Source organism: Podarcis muralis, chromosome 14 (assembly GCF_964188315.1).
Source record: "Podarcis muralis chromosome 14, rPodMur119.hap1.1, whole genome shotgun sequence".
NCBI classification, from domain to species: Eukaryota; Metazoa; Chordata; class Lepidosauria; order Squamata; family Lacertidae; genus Podarcis; species Podarcis muralis.
The window spans coordinates 25,159,293-25,178,368 of record NC_135668.1 but is presented as its reverse complement, the minus strand read 5'-3'; the positions used below and the strand labels follow the sequence as shown (position 1 = coordinate 25,178,368).

The window sequence follows — 19,076 nt, the reverse complement described above, 5'->3', positions numbered from 1 at the left end:
ACTAAGATAGTTACCGTCCCGTAAAAACTAAGATCTCAAAGAGGGAGATAAGTTGGCTCTCCAATTAATCTGGCCACCAAGGGTGTTTCATTGAGAAGTAATTTTTTAAAAAACTTCCTTACATTTGGTAGATCATTTAGTACATTCAGAAGAAGCTTCAGATTCCCAGTCAGAAGCCATCTCAAAGCCTTCATAGAGGTGGATTTGTGTCATAATTATACCATAGCTTTGAAAGAACTATACCATATTGAAGAGAAGATGACTAAGATTCAAGATTGGACAGACATGAATGAATGATTTCATGGAAACTACTGAACAGAGTCAACATTTAGAAATCAACATGCCAGAAAACATTTAATCCCACGGTGTTTAATAAATATGTGATAATCAGGCAGGGAAATTGACTTCATTGAACCCCACCCATCATGATATTTTAGAACCTCTAAACCATGATGGGAAATGGGGCAGAGTAGGTTTTGTCTCACCACATCAGGAACATAGGAAGCTGCCTTATACTGAGTTAGACCATTGGCCAATCTAGCTCAGTACAGTGGTACCTCGGGTTACATACACTTCAGGTTACATACGCTTCAGGTTATAGACTCCGCTAACCCAGAAATAGTACCTCGGGTTAAGAACTTTGCTTCAGGATGAGAACAGAAATTGTGCTCCTGCGGCGCGGCGGCGGCAGGAGGCCCCATTACCTAAAGTGGTGCTTCAGGTTAAGAACAGATTCAGGTTTAGAATGGACCTCCAGAACGAATTAAGTACTTAACCTGAGGTACCACTGTATTGCCTAGGTCAGGGGTCAGCAAACTTTTTCAGCAGGGAGCTGGCCTACTGTCCCTCAGACCTTGTGTGGGGCCAGACTATATTTGGGGGGGGGGGGAGGAATGAACAAATTCCTATGCCCCACAAAAAATCCAGAGATGCATTTTAAATAAAAGGACACATTCTACTCATGTAAAAACACACTGATTCCCAGACTGTCCATGGGCCGGATTTAGAAGGTGATTGGGCCGGATCCGCCCCCGGGCCTTAGTTTGCCTACCCATGGACTAGGTTGACTGGCAGTGGCTCTCCTGAATTTCAGGCAGGGTTCTCTTGCAACCCCACCTGGAGATGCGGGGGACCAAACCAGGGGAAAAGTTATAGCTGGTGTTATATTTCCTATTACAAAGCATGGTAGAACACAGAGCATCGTTTTATTCAGAGTAGTCAAGGAGCTGAATCACAAACTGAAGCAGAGAATGCACAGAGCGACTCACAAACAGACCAGAATATTCATACACAGAGAGATTCATGGTGAATCTTGGGGTATGTGCACACTCCTCATATAAACAGCTCTTGGACATTTGTCATTTGGGGCAGGCGGGAGAGCTTGGATGCCCTCCTAATATTTTTTCCGCAGAAGTAGGGTGTCTCATTTGGGAAAATACTCTTCTGTTCTCCCTGAGTATTGACTGATATCCTATGTATATGTTATTTTTATAACATAAATAATATTATGCTCAGCATTCCGCACTTGCTGACCATCGTACAATTTTTTTACAATCAGGAGAAAGGCTGTTTGTGCATTTTTATCGATATCCAAAATTGTGCCAAGCATCATGGTATTGCTGGAATGAAGACCCTTTCTCCCTTTCCTCCCCCCCCCCTCTCTCTCTCTCTCTCTGTGTGTGTGTGTGTGTGTGTGTGTGTGTGAAGGCTTCCTTTAATAGCTCTGAATTGTGGGCAAAGCATAAATATGGCTTTTCTGTGGCTAGGACTATCACCCATCTTATTTATGACTGACCTGGTTGGGTACCGGTGACCTTGGGGAGTTTAATTGAGGCTGGGATTATATGGCACAGCTTGAAGCCACCTGAATTTAAAGGGTGCGACACATATGCTCCTATTTCGATTCTCCTGTGTGAATGGCACCACTGTTCTTATCTCTTGGAATAATGTCTAAATATGTAAGCCATATGACAGTAAAATGGCCTCCCAGTGCCACTGGAATCCTGCTGCCTTCCCCAGCAATTTCCCCCCTTCTTATATCATTTTTTTTACTGCCAACTCTTAACTTTTTTATGAATGTGATTTTGGCAAAGAATTGAGCTTGTAAAATATAGGTGGGGGGGAGGAGGGGGGAGATACATGGACACAATGTACTTAGCTCTCTGTATTGAGATTGTATTTAACATCCCTTTAATTAAATTGTTAACATGCCTGATGAATGTCCCTTCCTTTCACCCTGCCCGTTTCACTGAAAAGTAATAAATTCTTAAAGTCACTTAATGCAACTGAATATTTTTTTGTGTTGGGGGGTGAGATTGAGAAAGCAGGGAAGGCTCATGAGAAAAATGGGTAGAATAAAGCAGAATAGCTGAGATATCAGCTAGCCAGTGTGATATTTTCTCACTGGTGGCTGTCCCAAGATAGATATAAACAGCTCTACTTAAGCTTGCCTGAATTTGCAGGATAAAAAGAGAACACCATTGCTGTTGTTTTATGACACAGACAATTGCCACTAGACACTGAACAGATGATCTTCAACTTATATCATTTACATTCTCAGTTGATCTTCTTCTAACCAGAGTCCTCAATGGGCTTATATATTTTTTCCCTTGCAGCCAAAAGCAGCACCAGAAATCAGTGGAGTCAAGGAACTGCAAGGCCCATAATAATAATGTCAGGGGTTCAGGAGCAGAGGCGAGGGCAAGGGAGGAAACAGAGAGCGAAGGGGAGGAGTCCGAAGAGAGGATGAGTGATGACGACGACCCAAGATCTCCGAGTCTTTCCAGTGAATCGGAAGATTCACAGAAAGGAGCGCCAGTGGCCAGAGCAAAGGGGGGGCCTAGGGGGACACCCCAGGAGGAAGGGACCAGCGGGGGTTCAGAGGGAAGCAGTTGGAAATCGGGGCCAGCGTCCCCACCAGAGCGCAGTGGAGAGGAAGGACGTCAGGGATCGAGCCCTGGCAGCTCGCAGCAGGGAGGAGGGCATGAGTCAGGAGTGACCACACCCCCATCGGGGAGCGAAGAAACGGTCAAGCGGAAAGTGGAAGGTTGGGCGCGCGCGCCAAGTTCAAATGCACAGGAAGGCGGCGCAGTAAGCAGCCCGGAAAGGGAGCCGGGTCCTAAAGCCCGACGCAAGGAGACAGGAGGGTCCGGGGGGTCAGCGTCAGAGGAGTCCCGGAGGGAGGAGACCACGGGGGGCAGAGGGACCCAGAGAAGGACGGTCAGGCGGAAAAGGTGGAGTAAGGCGAGGATATTAAGTTGGTGTACGAGGGGCGGAGACTCAGACGGAGCTTCGCCGGTCTAGCCATAAGACGTAGAGTTGCACGCAGCAGCTTGGAAATGGAAACTGTAACTCAATAAAGACTTTTATAAAGCGAACGCTGGCTAGCGTGATCCTCTGTGAGCTAGGATCGGGGAGCAGCTCTGACAAATAATAATAATAATAATAATAATAATAATAATAATAATAATAATAATAATAAATTTTATTTATATCCCGCCCTCCCCAGCCGAAGCCGGGCTCAGGGCGGCTAACAACAGTCAAATTCTAAAAACATTCTAAAAACATTTCATTATAAAATTAATTAAAATCAAATTGTTGGCAACCGATTAGGCAAAATTCTGTGCAGGTTGCCAGAGGAGGGAGTCAGGCTGCGCCCTGACCAAAGGCCTGGTGGAACAACTCTGTCTTGCAGGCCCTGCGGAAAGATGTCAGGTCCCGCAGGGCCCTAGTCTCTTGTGACAGAGCATTCCACCAGATTGGAGCCGCAGCCGAGAAGGCCCTGGCTCTAGTTGAGGCCAGCCGTTAAGAGCCTTAACTACCGTTAAGAGCCTTAACTACCGAAGCTGATCACCACCATAAGGGATAGGGGAGATATTTTGTGCAGTTCACATATTAATGCAGACTTATTTAATTCACACTCCCCTCACAAAAAGTGAATTAAAATGTTATCCTTTGAAATTTGCACTTCTCTAGAATTTGCAATGCAGTTCCGCAACCATTATTCTTTTTTTTTTTTCTGAAGTATGTATATTAGGAGAAAGTCTGGGTAAAAATGCATGTATTAGTGAAACTAGCAGGTTTCATTTTTAACAAAATGCAAACTGATGTCAAAATATGGCCAACTGAATTTAAGATAGGAAAAAGGGAGAAACTTAGAAAAAACGAAACTGCCAGATTCATCCATCCCATTTACCATTTGGGTTCTTTCATGGTCTAGGTCATTTTCTTAAGAAGCTATTTTGGGGGCTTCACCTAAACTGTTGGAGAACCTTAACTGCCCTTTGGAAAATAAGTGACAAAGTGCCTTCCCCACCCCAGTGTGACCACCAACAAGAAGGGAGGGGAACTTCAGATACAACAGGGGATCCAACCCACTGTATTTCCATATTGTTTAAGGATGCAATAGGCTTGGGTCCTACTCATTCCAGATCCAGCTTTACTGGAATACAGGAAGCTACCTGTATACTTAGTCAGACCACAGGTCCATGTAGCTCAGTGTTGTCAACAGTACATTGACTGGCAGCAGCTCTCCGGGGGTTTCTTCTTGCCCTACCTGGAGATGCTGAGAATTGAACCTGGGACCTTCTGCTTGCAAAGCATGGATTCTGCCACTGAGCCTCTCCTGAGTTATGGCCATTGGGAAGGGCAAGGGTTGAGGGAAGACTTCAGAAACTGACACCTCGATATGCTCAAGGATCCTTGAAGAGGAGTCATCTCTTCTCCATATGGATTCAGTTGCCATTGTACTTTGTCTCTCCTGACCTATTTTCTGGGGGTGGGGGAAGCCCTCCTAAAAACTCACTAGAGCAGCTGGACATGTCTGGAACAGCAAGAGCCTGCTGGAGATGCAGTGAGTGCTGCAAGAGAAGTTCTAATTGTTGCCGAAGTGTTGTGATCAAAACAGCTTGTGGTGTGAGAGCCGCAGAAGAGGCTGTGGCTGCCAGCATCATTAGGACTAATCTGTTTGTTGTTGTTGTTTAGTCATTTAGTCGTGTCCGACTCTTCATGACCCCATGGACCAGAGCACGCCAGGCACTTCTGTCTTCCACTGCCTCCCGCAGTTTGGTCAAACTCATGCTGGTAGCTTCGAGAACACTGTCCAACCATCTCGTCCTCTGTCATCCCCTTCTACTTGTGCCATCAATCTTTCCCAACATCAGGGTCTTTTCCAGGGAGTCTTCTCTTCTCATGAGGTGGCCAAAGTCTTGGAGCCTCAGCTTCAGGATCTGTCCTTCCAGTGAGCACTCAGGGCTGATTTCCTTAAGAATGGATAGGTTTGATCTTCTTGCAGTCCATGGGACTCTCAAGAGTCTCCTCCAGCACCATAATTCAAAAGCATCCATTCTTTGGCGATCAGCCTTCTTTATGGGGACTAATCTGTAGGCCTGGTGAAAGGAGGTGACAACAGGGAACCGGCATGTCCTAAACCGAAGGGATGTTGGCAGTAGTGTAGTGCTGGGTTCAGAAGTGCCTGGTTCCTTTGTGATAGCCACAGCCACACACCCTTACAGCTACACCCCTTTCAAAGATTATACAACCTTCTAAGATTATAAAAGGAAACTTAGAATTATATATTAATAATAGTAAGGGATGCATTGCAATGACCATTGCAGATGTCCATGCACTGCCTTTCAAGTAGTGCATGGACATCTGCAATAGTCATTGCAATGCATCCCTTACTATTATTAAGGGATGCATTTTCTGGGCACATACATGGGCAAATGATTTGGAGTGCTCCAATATCTTCTTTGGAATGACTTAAATCGTGTTTTCCTTGAAGTTCCATTGTAGGTAACAGAACTTGCACACCATTCTCTTGAAATGGGAGCAGCTTGTGCTTTCCATGTTCCTTAATGCTTTGTGCTGGAGCATACAGAACAACTCCTCCTTGGTGTTCTCCCTGCATGCCTTCTCCAGCGTGACTCCAGGAGCCAATCCTCAGTGGAAGACTCACCTCCATTCACGCTGGTTGGCTCCAACCAGCACAAAAGGTGAGAAGACATCTTCTCAGTGGCTAAAAAGCCCCCCTTTCATACAGACTGGGATGCTCTGGGATGCTGCAGAAATAGTAAAGGGTCTTTGACCCCACTCCCCATGACTCCAGACCACTAGATCTCTGTGTACTGCACCATCAGAATGTCAGTGGACAAACAGAGAAGTCTGGTAGGCCAGATTAGATACACAGGCTAGAGGTTCCCATTGCCTGTCCTCGATGATATACATCATGATAAGATTTCTGTGTAGGCAAAGTGGGATCGTACATGTTGTTTTACTATCCAGGTTTAATAAAGCGCTCCTTAAGAAGACTGTGAAGCATTTACCATAGGTTGACCCGTACCTCTTTCAAGAGCTAATGGGAGAACAATCTCTTAAGAACAGACATGTTACACCTCTGAAGAAGTAAAGGAAACAACAAAAAGTATCTGAAAAAGCAGGTCTCTTATTTATTACATTTTAATAGAAACTCACTGCTGGCCTTATCTGATGCTATTCGGGTTAGGTTCCATGGTTTGTGTGTGTTTGACCAAATTCCCTTATCTTCTCATTGCTTGTGTTCTGCTCCGCTAGCATCCAAGGCATGCTGATATACTTATCTCCTGTTTTATAATAAAGCTTTGGCTTCCATGAGCTGGAAGAGAAGGAGAGGAAAAAAGGGGGAGAGCAATTTAGAAGATGCCGAACTTATCAGGGGTCCGACTTGTCAAGTCCATCGGTATTTTTAGTCAAGCTGAGGGGGGGGGGACCCAACACTTGTGCTGGAGTAGATTTATGCAGTGAAGTGAATTTAGCTTATTTAAAGGTTCAGTATCAGGAGATTGGATCTCAAGGGGTTTTTTTATCTTCTTTTTTCCCTGATTCAGTGAAGTATATACAGAAAGTCCTCAGAGGCAGATTTACCAAAATACTAACTAGCTAATCCACCCAGCAATAAATGGCAAAGCAGAAATGGACTGAGCATCCAAGCAAAATGCCCCAATCAATAGAAAGTTAGATTGGCTACTTTTATATTAAGCCACCTCATTACCTATGGTTAACAAGCCCACTTCAAACCATGGTTTGTGAAGTTGGCTGCTTACTTGGCGTTGTGTTGAGACCTATTCTCCGAGGTCCTGAAAGTTTTCTTCCCCTGTGAAAGAGACGTCCTTTTTACTCTTATATCAGGCCTGTTTGTTTAGCACAGTGCCAAAACATGTTCTCCAATTTCTAGATATTTATCTAGGAAAGAAGGTTCCATTTTTCTGTCATATTCACAAGCTGCTTTATGATTCCTTTAATTTGCAGGGTGCTCAAGGACAGTGTATGTCTGCTTTTCTTTCCAGTAAACACATTTAACTAGCACTATGAAGCCTCCCCAGCGGCCCACACTTCTTCTGAGACCTCTGCAGAGTTTTAGATAGGAGTCTTTCTCAGCCTTACCCGCAGATGCCAAACACTGAACCTGGGAGAGCTTTTTACTTGCAAAGTACTGGGCTGTGCCCCTCCACCAAAGGATATTTGTAAAGACATAAAAAGCTGCTTTAGACCATCAGACCATTGGTTTATCTAACTCAGCATAGATCTTTCTTTCTTAAATATATAGATTTTTCATGAATTATAGTTCCTTTAGATAACTCTAGAAGTTTTAAGACCTGTGAATCTTTGGGGCCACACTGAGTTTTGTTCTATGGTTGCTAGTTCTCTGCTTTATGCGATGTTATGGTTTTATTTTTGTATACAGCTGCAGACCCTCCAAGTGTCCCTATTTTCCAGGGACAGTCCTGGATTTACAGAAGTCATCCCAGTTTCTGGTTTGATCCCAGGATGTTCCGCTTTTCCTTAAGACTTTCCTATTTTCATTGGATAAATGTTGGAGGGTATGGAGTTATCTGACCCCAGAGCCATCTGAAGGCAGCCTGTATGGGAAAGTTTTTTTAAAAAAAATGTTTAATGTTTCATTGTGTTAATATTTATGTTGGAAGCTGCCAAGAGTGGCTGGAGCAACCCAGTCAGTGGGTGGGGCATAAATAGTAAAATTATTATTATGGAATAAAGGTAAAGATACCCTTGACCGTTAGGTCCAGTCGTGGACAACTCTGGGGTTGCACGCTCATCTCGCTCTATAGGCCAAGGGAGCCGGCATTTGTCCACAGACAGCTTCTGGGTCATGTGGCCATCATGACTAAGCCACTTCTGGTGAACCAGAGCAGCGCATGGAAACGCCGTTTACATTCCTGCCGGAGCAGTACCTATTTATCTACTTGCACTTTGACGTGCTTTCGAACTGCTAGGTGGGCAGGAGCTGGGACTGAATGACGGGAGCTCACCCCGTTGCGGGGATTTGAACCGCTGACCTTCTGATCAGCAAGCCCTAGGCTCTGTGAATTAGACCATAGCGCCACCCATGTCCCTATTTTCATCGGAGAAATGTTGTAGGGTGTGCAACTGTTCTTCTCTTCTTTTTTGTAAGCTACTCAGAGAACTTTAGTCAATGGGTGCATGGTGTAGGTAAAATAAATGAATAAATAAAAAATGACTATATTAATAATAATTAATTAATTAATTAATTAGTACCCTGTAGATTTGTAACCTGTCTTTTCCCCTGACAGGACTCAAGGTGGCTTACAGATTAAAACAAAAACTGTAGAAAACTGTAGAAAAATCAACCATTAAACTACAATTAAACACTGATAGAATTACAACCATATACATATATAAAATCTGTTTAAAACATACCAAGAATTACAATGAAAACAGCACAGCGCCAGCCATTTCATTAAAAGAAGTCAGTGCCCAAAAGCATGTTGGAACAAGAAAGTCTTCACCTATGAGCAGAAGGAGAGCTAGGAGGGAGCCAGTCCGGCTTCCTTAGTGAGTTCTGAAGTCTGAGAGCCACCAAGGAGAAGGCCCTCTCCTATGTCTCTACCAAGTGTGTCTGTGAGAGTAGTGGGACCAAGAGAAGAGCCTCCTTCCAAAGGGAAAGTTCATATGACGGAGTATGGTTTTTCACATAGCTTGCACCGAAGTCTAAACCTATGGCACCTTTTACCATCTTGGCACCCGCTACATTTCCCATCAGCCACCATCTGCTGTTGGTTGAGGAATTTGTGGTCCAAAGCATCTAGAGGGTGCTAAGGTGGTGATGTCTCTTCTACGGCAACATGCAACTGCCCTGTGCTGTATCAACCTTTTAAAGTCATCTTGAGTTTGCACCTCTGTTTTGAAACAGATCCATTCATGTCTGTGATCCTACATCAATGGGTCACGTATTTAGAAGTGGAATGGCGGCACTGAAGCCCAAGGAATTCAGAATCGAAAGGGGAAATTGCATTATCCACAATAGCTCATCAAAAGCAGGCTTTGTCAAAATTGGCCTAGATTTCTCATTAAATCACTCTCATGGGTTTCTCAGCATTTCCTGTTTCTGGGAATCTGCAGATGCAAAAGTATGGGAAAATAGCAAATTCTCAGAAGTAAAAGAGAGAGAGAAAATGTCATTAAGCTATAACGTTTCCCCGGTATAGCAAAATGTAGCCAGTTTCTTACATCACATTAAACAGAAGCTTAGAGCCGCTGGCTTACAAACAAGAAATCTTGATGACGGGTTGTATCCAGCTAAATGCTGCTGAATACCAGTTGCTGGAAGCCACAGGAGGAGAGAGGGCTCTTGTGCTCAGGTCTAGCTTGTGGGCTTCCCATGGGCATCTGGTTGGCCACTGTGAGAACAGGATGCTAGACTAGATGGACCATGGGCCTAACCCAGCAGGTTACCCCATGTTCTTATATTCTTTGTGCACATGGAACAACTTGCATAAGTGCAGCAGAACTCCCCACTTCTCTCCCTGTATATCCCACAATCTGCACTGGGCCCCGTCCCCCCACAAATCTCTCCGGACCAGATTTGGGGGGCAGGCTGGGGTCAAAGGTGAGAGGGACAGGAAGTTCTGCTCTACTCACATCAGTTGTTCTGCATGAGTGTAATGATTTTCTTGGCTAGAACCCAAGGTTTTCAAGAAATAAAATACATAGATGTGCTGCCAGATCTAAGGGAAGCTGTAGCCCTTCACTCTTGTTTGGAGGCAGATGATACAGTTCTGTTTTATAGCTAAGCAGGTCTGTTCCAGTAAGTTGTTTGCATGAGAGACTATCTAGGAACCCTATGGAGGCTACTTTGGCTACGTATAGAGAATTAACTTCAAAACAAAGTATATGTAAGAAACCGCGGTGAGCCCAAACTAATCACATTACTTTCCCACCAATATTTTCAGTGGCACTTAAAAAAACCCACACATTAGTTTTGGGCAGTTTTTCGACACCCCTTGCATAAACGTTTGCTTATCTGCTTACAGTGCCCCTTTTTTTTAAACTAAGCTTCATCTGCCTGTGCAGATTTGTGACCTCATCCTCTGTGCTATATGCATTTGCGACCTCACCGTGTTAGCTAAATGATCCCTGATTGGCTAGACTGCCCAGGTAACTAAGCCAGGAAGGTTAAGGTGGCAGCAGTCAGAAGGAAAGTAACACCCAAAGGTGTTACTTGTCCATGATATGAATATTGATATGATATGAATGAATATTTATTCCAACAGTATTTTAGGAAATAGTTCTACTTCAGTGAAATTGACATATTTGAGCTGAAAATGGAAAAAAATAGATAACATACAGTCCTAGAAATAGTTGAATGCAGTCTATTGGGTGAGTAGCATGGGAAACTGATCAGTTAGACCATTTGCCCATCTACACGGGAGCATTGGAAGCTGCCTTTTACCAGGTGAGACCACTGCTACATCTCTCTCAATAATGTTGAGACATATCCATGGTTGCTCCCTGAGGTTCCATTCTTAAGGAAATCAGCCCTGAGTGCTCACTGGAAGGACAGATCCTGAAGCTGAGGCTCCAATACTCTGGCCACCTCATGAGAAGAGAAGACTCCCTGGAAAAGACCCTGATGTTGGGAAAGATGGAGGGCACAAGGAGAAGGGGACGACAGAGGACGAGATGGTTGGACAGTGTTCTCGAAGCTACTAACATGAGTTTGACCAAACTGTGGGAGGCAGTGGAAGACAGGAGTGCATGGTTTGCTCTGGTCCATGGGGTCACGAAGAGTTGGGCACGGCTAAATGACTAAACAACAACAACAACAACTCTCCCAGTCCTACATGGAGATACTGGGGCTTGAACATGGCACCTTCTGCATCTAAAGTAGATGTTTTACCACTGAGTCGTAGCCCTTCCCTAATATAGTGTCTTTTTTGTTTTGCATAAGCTTTCTAGCATCCCAGACATCGTCCTTTCAGATAACCTGCTACATTAACTGGAGATTGAAGGGTTGTACCTGGAACCACCTACATGCAAACCATGTTGTTTACCAATGACTACCATAACACAAATATGAGATGAGGATGGCGGTGGTGATTAAAATATTAAAATCCAAAGGCCTATGTGAATAAGAATCAGAGAATCATAATGCTGTAGAGTTGGAAAGGATCCCAAAGCTCATCTAGTTCAACCCCTTGCAGTGCAGGAATCACAGCTAGAGAATCCCTGGCAGATGGCCATCCACACACTGTCTTAAAACCTCCAATGAAAGAGATTCCACCACTTTCCAAGGTCGTTTATTCCACTGTCAAACAGCTCTTGTTTTTGCATGGTGCCTAAAAGCAGATAGTGATGGCACCAGGCATGACTCCCTGAGATGAGCATTCCACAAATGGGGAGCGAACAAGGAGAAAACCCGTTTCCACATTGCCTCCCCCCATCCTTCCCTCAGAGAAGGCACACAGAGAAGGGCCTGAGATGAAGAATGCAGGGTCCAAATCCATAGCCTATCCTCTCTGGGGCATCTATGTTGTTTTGCATTCTAGTTCCTCATCAGCATATTTGAAATGTTGATGGCCTACTTTACATGGAGACAAGGGGGATGGGGATGGCTAGTAGCACTAAACCTCCTCAGTTATCAGAATTTTCCAAAAGTGTTTCCAATAAGCATTTAACTTCCTTTGATAACCCCATTTGAAAAATAAGTGAAAGAGAAATGTTTACCAAGAGAAGATGGAAAGGACCGTCTTGATAACAGTAAGGATAGAGCTCCAGCATAATTTTAGCAATGTGGGGGTCAAATGGCTGTACTGTTAGTTACCAGACCTTGAGAATGAGGAATAAGGGTAAATAAGAGGATTGCTTTGATTTCATTGGAGTGGAGAAATGAGAAGGCCCAATGTATATTAGTCAAAGAAAGAAAAATAATATCCTAGAAAATGAATAAGAGATAAGTAGCCTTGGAATAATGCTATATAAATACATTTGCTGTAGGTCACATCAAAGATTCATGACACACACATGTTCAGGTCAAATTACCTTTAAATATTAAATGTCTTCCCAGCGGTGGAGAATTTCCAATTTATGCTGTTTTCACAAGGAAAATGGATGCAACCCGTCCATTATTATTTGCTGTCAACCACACGGCCTCCAGTTCAGTCCTACTCTAGACAGTCTGGCGGGGGGTGGGAGGAGATGGCGACTTTTCTCATTAGAAGGTTCCAGTTTTTGAAGGCTAGTCAATGAGCATTGGTACACCATGAAGCTACTGAAATTGGCTGTGGTTAGAGTCAACTTGGTCAATGTACTGATAATGATTTCTCCATCTGTTCAGTTCCCCATCAGTTCCAGGGTATATATTTATACTGGTATTTAAAGGTTTAAGTAACAAGTTTCACCTGTATAGAGTTCTTATGTCATGTGAACCACCCTGGTGTTGGCTGGTGCCCATTGGAACTGGTAGGGTGAAAGGTAAGGACCCCAACAATAGGCAGAAGTGGTGCCAATAGTTGGCGGAGCCAGAGCCAATGACAGGCAGATCCAACTAATTCTAGTTGTGTTCCCCTCCTCCACCCTCCTGAGTTCTACAAGAGGTAGCATTGAGACTAAGGAGGAGGAAGATGACACCAAGACCACCCACTAGTTTGGGGCTGTAAGTAAGAAAGCAGACAGAAGAAGAAGAAGAGTTTGGATTTGATATCCCGCTTTATCACTACCCGAAGGAGCCTCAGAGCAGCTAACATTCTCCTTTCCCTTCCTCCCCCACAACAAACACTTCCGTGAGGTGAGTGGGGCTGAGAGACTTCAGAGAAGTGTGACTAGCCCAAGGTCACCCAGCAGCTGCATGTGGAGGAGTGGGGATGTGAACCCGTTCACCAGATTACGAGTCCACTGCTCTTAACCACTACACCACACTGGCTCTACACCACACAGGCACTAAACCACACAGGCAGGGAGCTGGGGGCTGACTGAGAGCAGGGAAAAGGGGTCCCCTGACAACTCTCAGCACCATTAACAAATTCCTTGGAGGACACCATAGCTGTTAAAAGTGGTACAACGAGTGCTTTCAATGTGTGGTGTGTATATGGCTCCAGAGTGTTGGTATCATATTAAATTCAGATGAAGAAAATATCTGGCAAATTATTTGACCAAAAATGCTTCTCCCTCTCTCTTGTCCTCCTTTATTTTCTTCTAGCCCCAAACATCTAAAGTAGCCTTGCACAACCTGGTGACTTCCAGATGTTTTGAACTCTCATCTTTCCTGACCATTGGCCCTGTTGGCTGAGGCTCATAAGAGTGGTAATACAAAATATCTGGAGGGTACCAGCTTGGTTCTCCAGGGTTTTAGACAGAAGACATTTCTGGTCCAACCTGAAGATGCCATCAGGGATTGAACCTTGGACGTTCTCCATGCAAAGCTGATCCTCTACCACTAAACTATGACTCTTCCCCTAATTTGTCAGTAGGAAGTCTAGATCAGTCTTCATCAACCTGGCTTCGCTAGCTGAGGCCAATGCAAGTTTTAGTCCAAACCATCTGGAGGGCACCAGGTTGAGAACTGCTGACCAATAGCACAAGGTTTAGTATTTCCAGCTCACTGTGGTCTTTCCCCATGGTTTCTTCTTTCATTCCATACTGGAAAGTTGTATGTTTATACATACAAACACATACACCCACACACGAAACAGCATAGAATTCCTCACGGTGAGCATTTTGTTCCTATACATTTCACTGTCTGTGTTTTGGCATGGGATGGCTATCATTTTCACACTAACAATATACCTTGGTAAATGATAAAGTCACGTCTGGCGTAAAACTAGACGTTTTATCAGCATGTTTGAACTATCGCCTTACTGTGCTGTACTTGCCAACTGTACATCCTTTTCCTAAATAAAGACATGGTGCTCATTAAAAAAAAACACTCTCCGGAGGTGGTGGTTGCTTCTGGAAAAGGTGAGGATTCTTACCTGGTCGATCAGTTCCTCTGCCTGGTTCTTCTGTCAAACAGGGAAAGAGAGAGAAGGAAGGAGGGAGGGAGGGTGCTTGGGAAAGCCTTGCAATAGCCTCTTAGCTCCAGGTTGATATTGTCGGTGGGCATCTCCAGTAGGGATGAGTGAAATTATCCATTTCAGTTTTTTCTCTGTTTCTCATATTTCCAACCTTAAGTTCTCCACATTTCTACATCAGTTTGCAATTTTTTTTAATTAAAAAAATTGACCTCGAAATTCACCAGCATTTTAGTGTGAATTTCTGCTAATATACACATGGTGGCATGCAATTGCAAATTACACAATTCTTTTGCAAAACAGTTTCCCAAAATGTAATGCACATGTTAATCTTAGTATATGCATTTTTATATAGTCGGCTGCATTGCAAAATTGGAATAAGTGTGACAGATTTCGAAGGATGGGGCTATGCTTCAATCTGTACATTGTTTCAGAAAGTACAAATTAGGTAAGTTCACCTTTAAATAAGAACCAAATCAAAATAATCACCCATTCTCTTGGGCCTCACCAAGGTTAAAGTAACACATAGATGGTGGTGTGTTTTAATTCCCCCCCCCCCCCTCCGTTAATTATTGTCAAGTGTCTTTTATTGTTTTTGTCCGCTTTTACTGAAAATTTAAATATTTCTTGTAAACTCCGTAGAGGTTTTCTTACATTCAAGTGGTATAGAATTTTTGTTAAATAAAAATAAATATATAAACCACTACAAGGTAATAGATTTCTTTCAGCAAATTTATAGTCCATTTTGAAATCTGAGGACACCCGAGACAACTAGCAATATAAAAGCTTAAAAACAGCATTTCTATCAGCACAAAAAAAGCAATGCAGGAATGGTCAAGGACAGTCTTCCCCAGCCTGATGCACTCCAGCTGTTTTGGACCACAATTCCCATCAGCCCCAGCTGGCTGGTGTGATGGAAGTTCTAGTCCAAAACAGCTGGAACACTTCAGACTGCAGAAGGCTGACCTTGACCATTCTTATTTTCCTTTTATTCATTTATTTATTTTGGGGGGAGGGCAGATAGATTGAGGAGAAGACTATTGATGGAGGACAGAGCTATAGACGGCTAGTAGCCATCATGGTGGCTCTACTCTGCCTCTACAGTCAGAGAGGCAGCTGGTATTCAGAAGAGGAGAGTGTTCTTGTGCTCAAATCCTGCTTGTGGGTTTCTGCCAGCTGACTGCAGCTCCACTCCCAGGTCAGGCCTGACCCGGGGTCAGAGAAGGAGGAGCACCAGCAGCATTGGCCAACCCCAGTACTGGAGTCTGACCCCAGCCTTGCAAAGCCATGCAGGGCTGCCAAGGCAGCCTGAATGTGCACTTGAATCAGCTGTGAGGGCTGGGCTGGTATGGTGGCAGTGGGTTCCCTCTGCCCCCCCCCCCAGGGGGTGCATCCTGCATGCCTGCCCCAGGGGACGGTAGCATCCACTCCACTGCTGCTTCTCCCATCTTTTCTCAGAAAATATTAGGAAAAACTGCTTGCAAATTTGTATATTAGGGGAAATGCTCACTAAAGTATTGACAATTTTTGTGAGGACTTTCCCCCCCCAAGATCTGGAGAGGCAATGGATTTAACTTAGGGGGGGGGGCTGAAATTAACTGATTTTTCCACTCTTATCAAGCACTATGGATGTTCTGATCCAGCAGGGATCTTAGTATGTTCTTATAAACATTCTGTTTCATGCATTGGATCTGTGTTAGTTTGTTTATATGTGCACTTTGTAACTTGGCAGTGCAGACGTGTCTCCTGAGAAGTTCCACTAGTTTTCTTGAAACACTTTGGGCTCGCTTTGAAATTCATCCAGTGTTTTGGGCGGGGATGACCCCTCAGATCTACAATTAAATAAATCCAGCACTCCTCAATGAACTAGTTTTCAAAATATTATCCATCTGTATCCTCATAAGACACTTGCACCAAAACAATCCTCTTCCATCTTCCCTATACATTATGAGGACTCCCAGTGCTTAATGATCTCCTGGTCTTCTTAGCAGTGATCCTAAAACAACCACTCTCTACCAAAATCAGTATCATACCACCTCTCAACACTTCCCAGGAAAATATAGAAATTTGTGCAAGTGTTATTAATGAGAGTGAGGGTGGGGTGGGGGGTGTTAACTGTAGATCAATGTAAGATTTTGATTAAAGCCCCTTCTTTTCTACTCTTTACATGGAAGGTTTATTATTATTCCCCACACTCAGGAAATGACAGGAGGCATTTTCTAAAGGCAATATATCTGTTTTGCGCGCTACACTTCAGTAGAGCCTTGTTTTATCTGATTTCTTAATGTGCCAAGAGAATGACAGGTAACATTTTGTATCTGCATAAGAGCTTATGAAACAATGCTTATCAGCTATCTTCATCATTGCCGGCATGTACACGAATCATCCTTATCATTTAGGACATAGCTCCACTGAAGAGGGCAATTGCATGGCAGTTCAGCATTTCAAATGGAAAAGGAATCTGAACATTGGTCTCCTAGTGGCCTGTTCTGCTCTCAGCTTCTAAAACGATAGCAACAAAAATACCATTTCCCACTGAGATGACATTGAAGCCTGATTTGCAAGTTACCAGAACAGAGTGAGATTTGCTTGCCCCTAGTAGCTCACGTGCCTATCAGACAAGATCTATTAGCCACATGGACTTCCTAGATTACATAGGCTGCATTCCATCCTGGACTGTAAGAGAAGGTTGGAAATTATATGAAAAAATCCACACAATATATGATTCAATAGGGATGGATGGATTGGCTTATTTCTGTCACTATTGTATGTGTTCATTCATAAGCTCAGTTTATCCAATTTCTGCACTATCCCCCCCCCCAAAAAAAATGTGCATGGAAATTTGTATTTAAATTTCATGCAATATCCACCCATTCTGTGTTTGTCAAAGTGCTGTTTCTGCTCTGCTACACTTCGACTTCTGCCAAAGCCTGCATTATTTACCTGGCTATTCACTATGACCAGAATTTTCCTTTTGAGGGAAAGGTTGTGCTGGGAATGTGCTTTGAAATTATTGTGTGTATGCAGTCTAAGACTGCTTTGATGCAGCAGGTTATTCCATGTTCCCAACATTTCCCTGTCTGTTAATTTCCACATTATATTTGAGCTTTCACACGATGGGGGGGAAATCACTTCCAGAAAACTAATGGATTATAGCGAGTCTTTAACACTCACTTCTGTGCTATTTGAGTCTAAGAAAAGAATATTTTTGCAGCCCCCTTAACTCAGGAAATCGCAGGAGAAACCTGAAGAAATTTGGGGTGGTATACCAGCGGATAGTTCTTTCCTGCTGTTTTCATGGGGAAACAGAAGCACACCTATGCAGAAAGAGTGGAGTAGCAACATTGACCAATGACATCCGTTGTTATGTCACACCTTGCCCATTGCTGTGGATGAGACTTAGCACAGCATGCCAGTATATTGATCAAAAAAAAACACCATTCCATAATGCAACAGGTGCTGCAGTACGAAATGAATATTATAATTAGGAAAACTAACACAATATTCTCCATGTCTGAAGGCATCCTATGTCAGCATGCCATGAAAACTGAGAATGTTCAGTCTTCATAGGGCTGTTTTGGGGCTTAACCCAAATTTGGGGGGATGTTCCCACAAAGGCTTCCTCCACTGTAAAACTGAGAGATCCTCTGTAGCCTGCTGATTCCTTCCTCTTATGTGTGATTATGCTGTCTTGTCTACTAACGCAGGGTCTGAACAATGGAAAGAGAGAGAGAGAGGCATATAAGCAAAATTTCTGTCCTGACAACCATTTTGTCCACCATATTGGCTCCAAGCCTTATCAATAGGGGAAATTAGGAGGTGGGGTGGCGGTGGGGGAGAGAATACCTCTTTTTAACATTATCTGGCCTTGAAAGTAATCCAGAAGGAGAAGAGAACAACAGCACAGGGCAGGGGGAGGGAGGGAATAAGAAACAAACCTTTTTACACAAATAGAACAATATTATTCTGGTCTGACAGCCCTGCCCTACCTACTAACCTTGATAAGCACTTAAACCTCTATGAGGAAAGAGAGATAGAGTGAGAAAGAGAATCAATTTGCATTTTCCTTTCTGGAGGCGAGCATAATGCTGTATTTTACAGTTGCCATTAAGGGTTATTGCTATCTTTACACAACACATTAGACAGTTTGTGGCTATTGTTCTTTGCCTGGCCCATCAGAATGTTTCAGGGTGATGGTGTTTTTACACTGATGTTGCTTTTTGTCCCTCCTCAATGCTATTATCTCCAGCGTGTTTGTTCCAACAGGTCTCCTGAAGACCCGAAAACTGTCCTCGGTGAAAACAACAACAACATGTCACTCATCACCTCCTCGTATTGTCAGATGGAACAATGCTGAAGGTCTCATCTAACACACTTGTATAGGAGGGGAAAGCTTACCTGGGTGGGCAGTGGGGTAGGGCTGGGGGGGGCACAAAATAAAGCTTCTTCATAAAGTGACAACTATATGCGATCAATGGCCCTGAATGGAACGGAGGCATTCAAAAGCCTGCAAACATCAACATCTGAATCTGTATTTTGTTCCTGATCTATTATCTTTTTTCCTTCCGTTTATTCCCCCGTCCCCATTCCTGGCCTCAATCTGGCACAATCAAGGCTGTTTAATCTGAACTAAGCACATCCGAATTCTACATGAAAGGGAATCCAAATGCCGCGAGGATGGGGGAGAAAACTCTCACTTTAGTATAGTCAAAGCAGTCTGTTTTGTCATTTGTTTATTACATTTCAAGGCCACCATTAAACCAAACCAGTGTC

The 19,076-nt window shown here is 43.7% G+C and overlaps 1 long non-coding RNA gene across 3 annotated transcripts in view; it reads left to right on the top strand.

Annotated features, from left to right (window-relative positions):
* LOC114584513 (uncharacterized) overlaps window positions 1-19,076 on the top strand; it is a 23,678-nt gene extending 4,602 nt beyond the window's left edge. The window contains exon 3 of one of the 3 annotated variants that reach the window (XR_013390685.1): window positions 18,570-19,076. This is a non-coding gene — a long non-coding RNA (uncharacterized LOC114584513). Of the gene's footprint in view, window positions 1-2,615; window positions 2,667-7,720; window positions 8,074-18,569 lie in introns of those variants that run through there. The other 2 variants (XR_013390684.1, XR_003703671.2) reach the window with 2 other exon arrangements.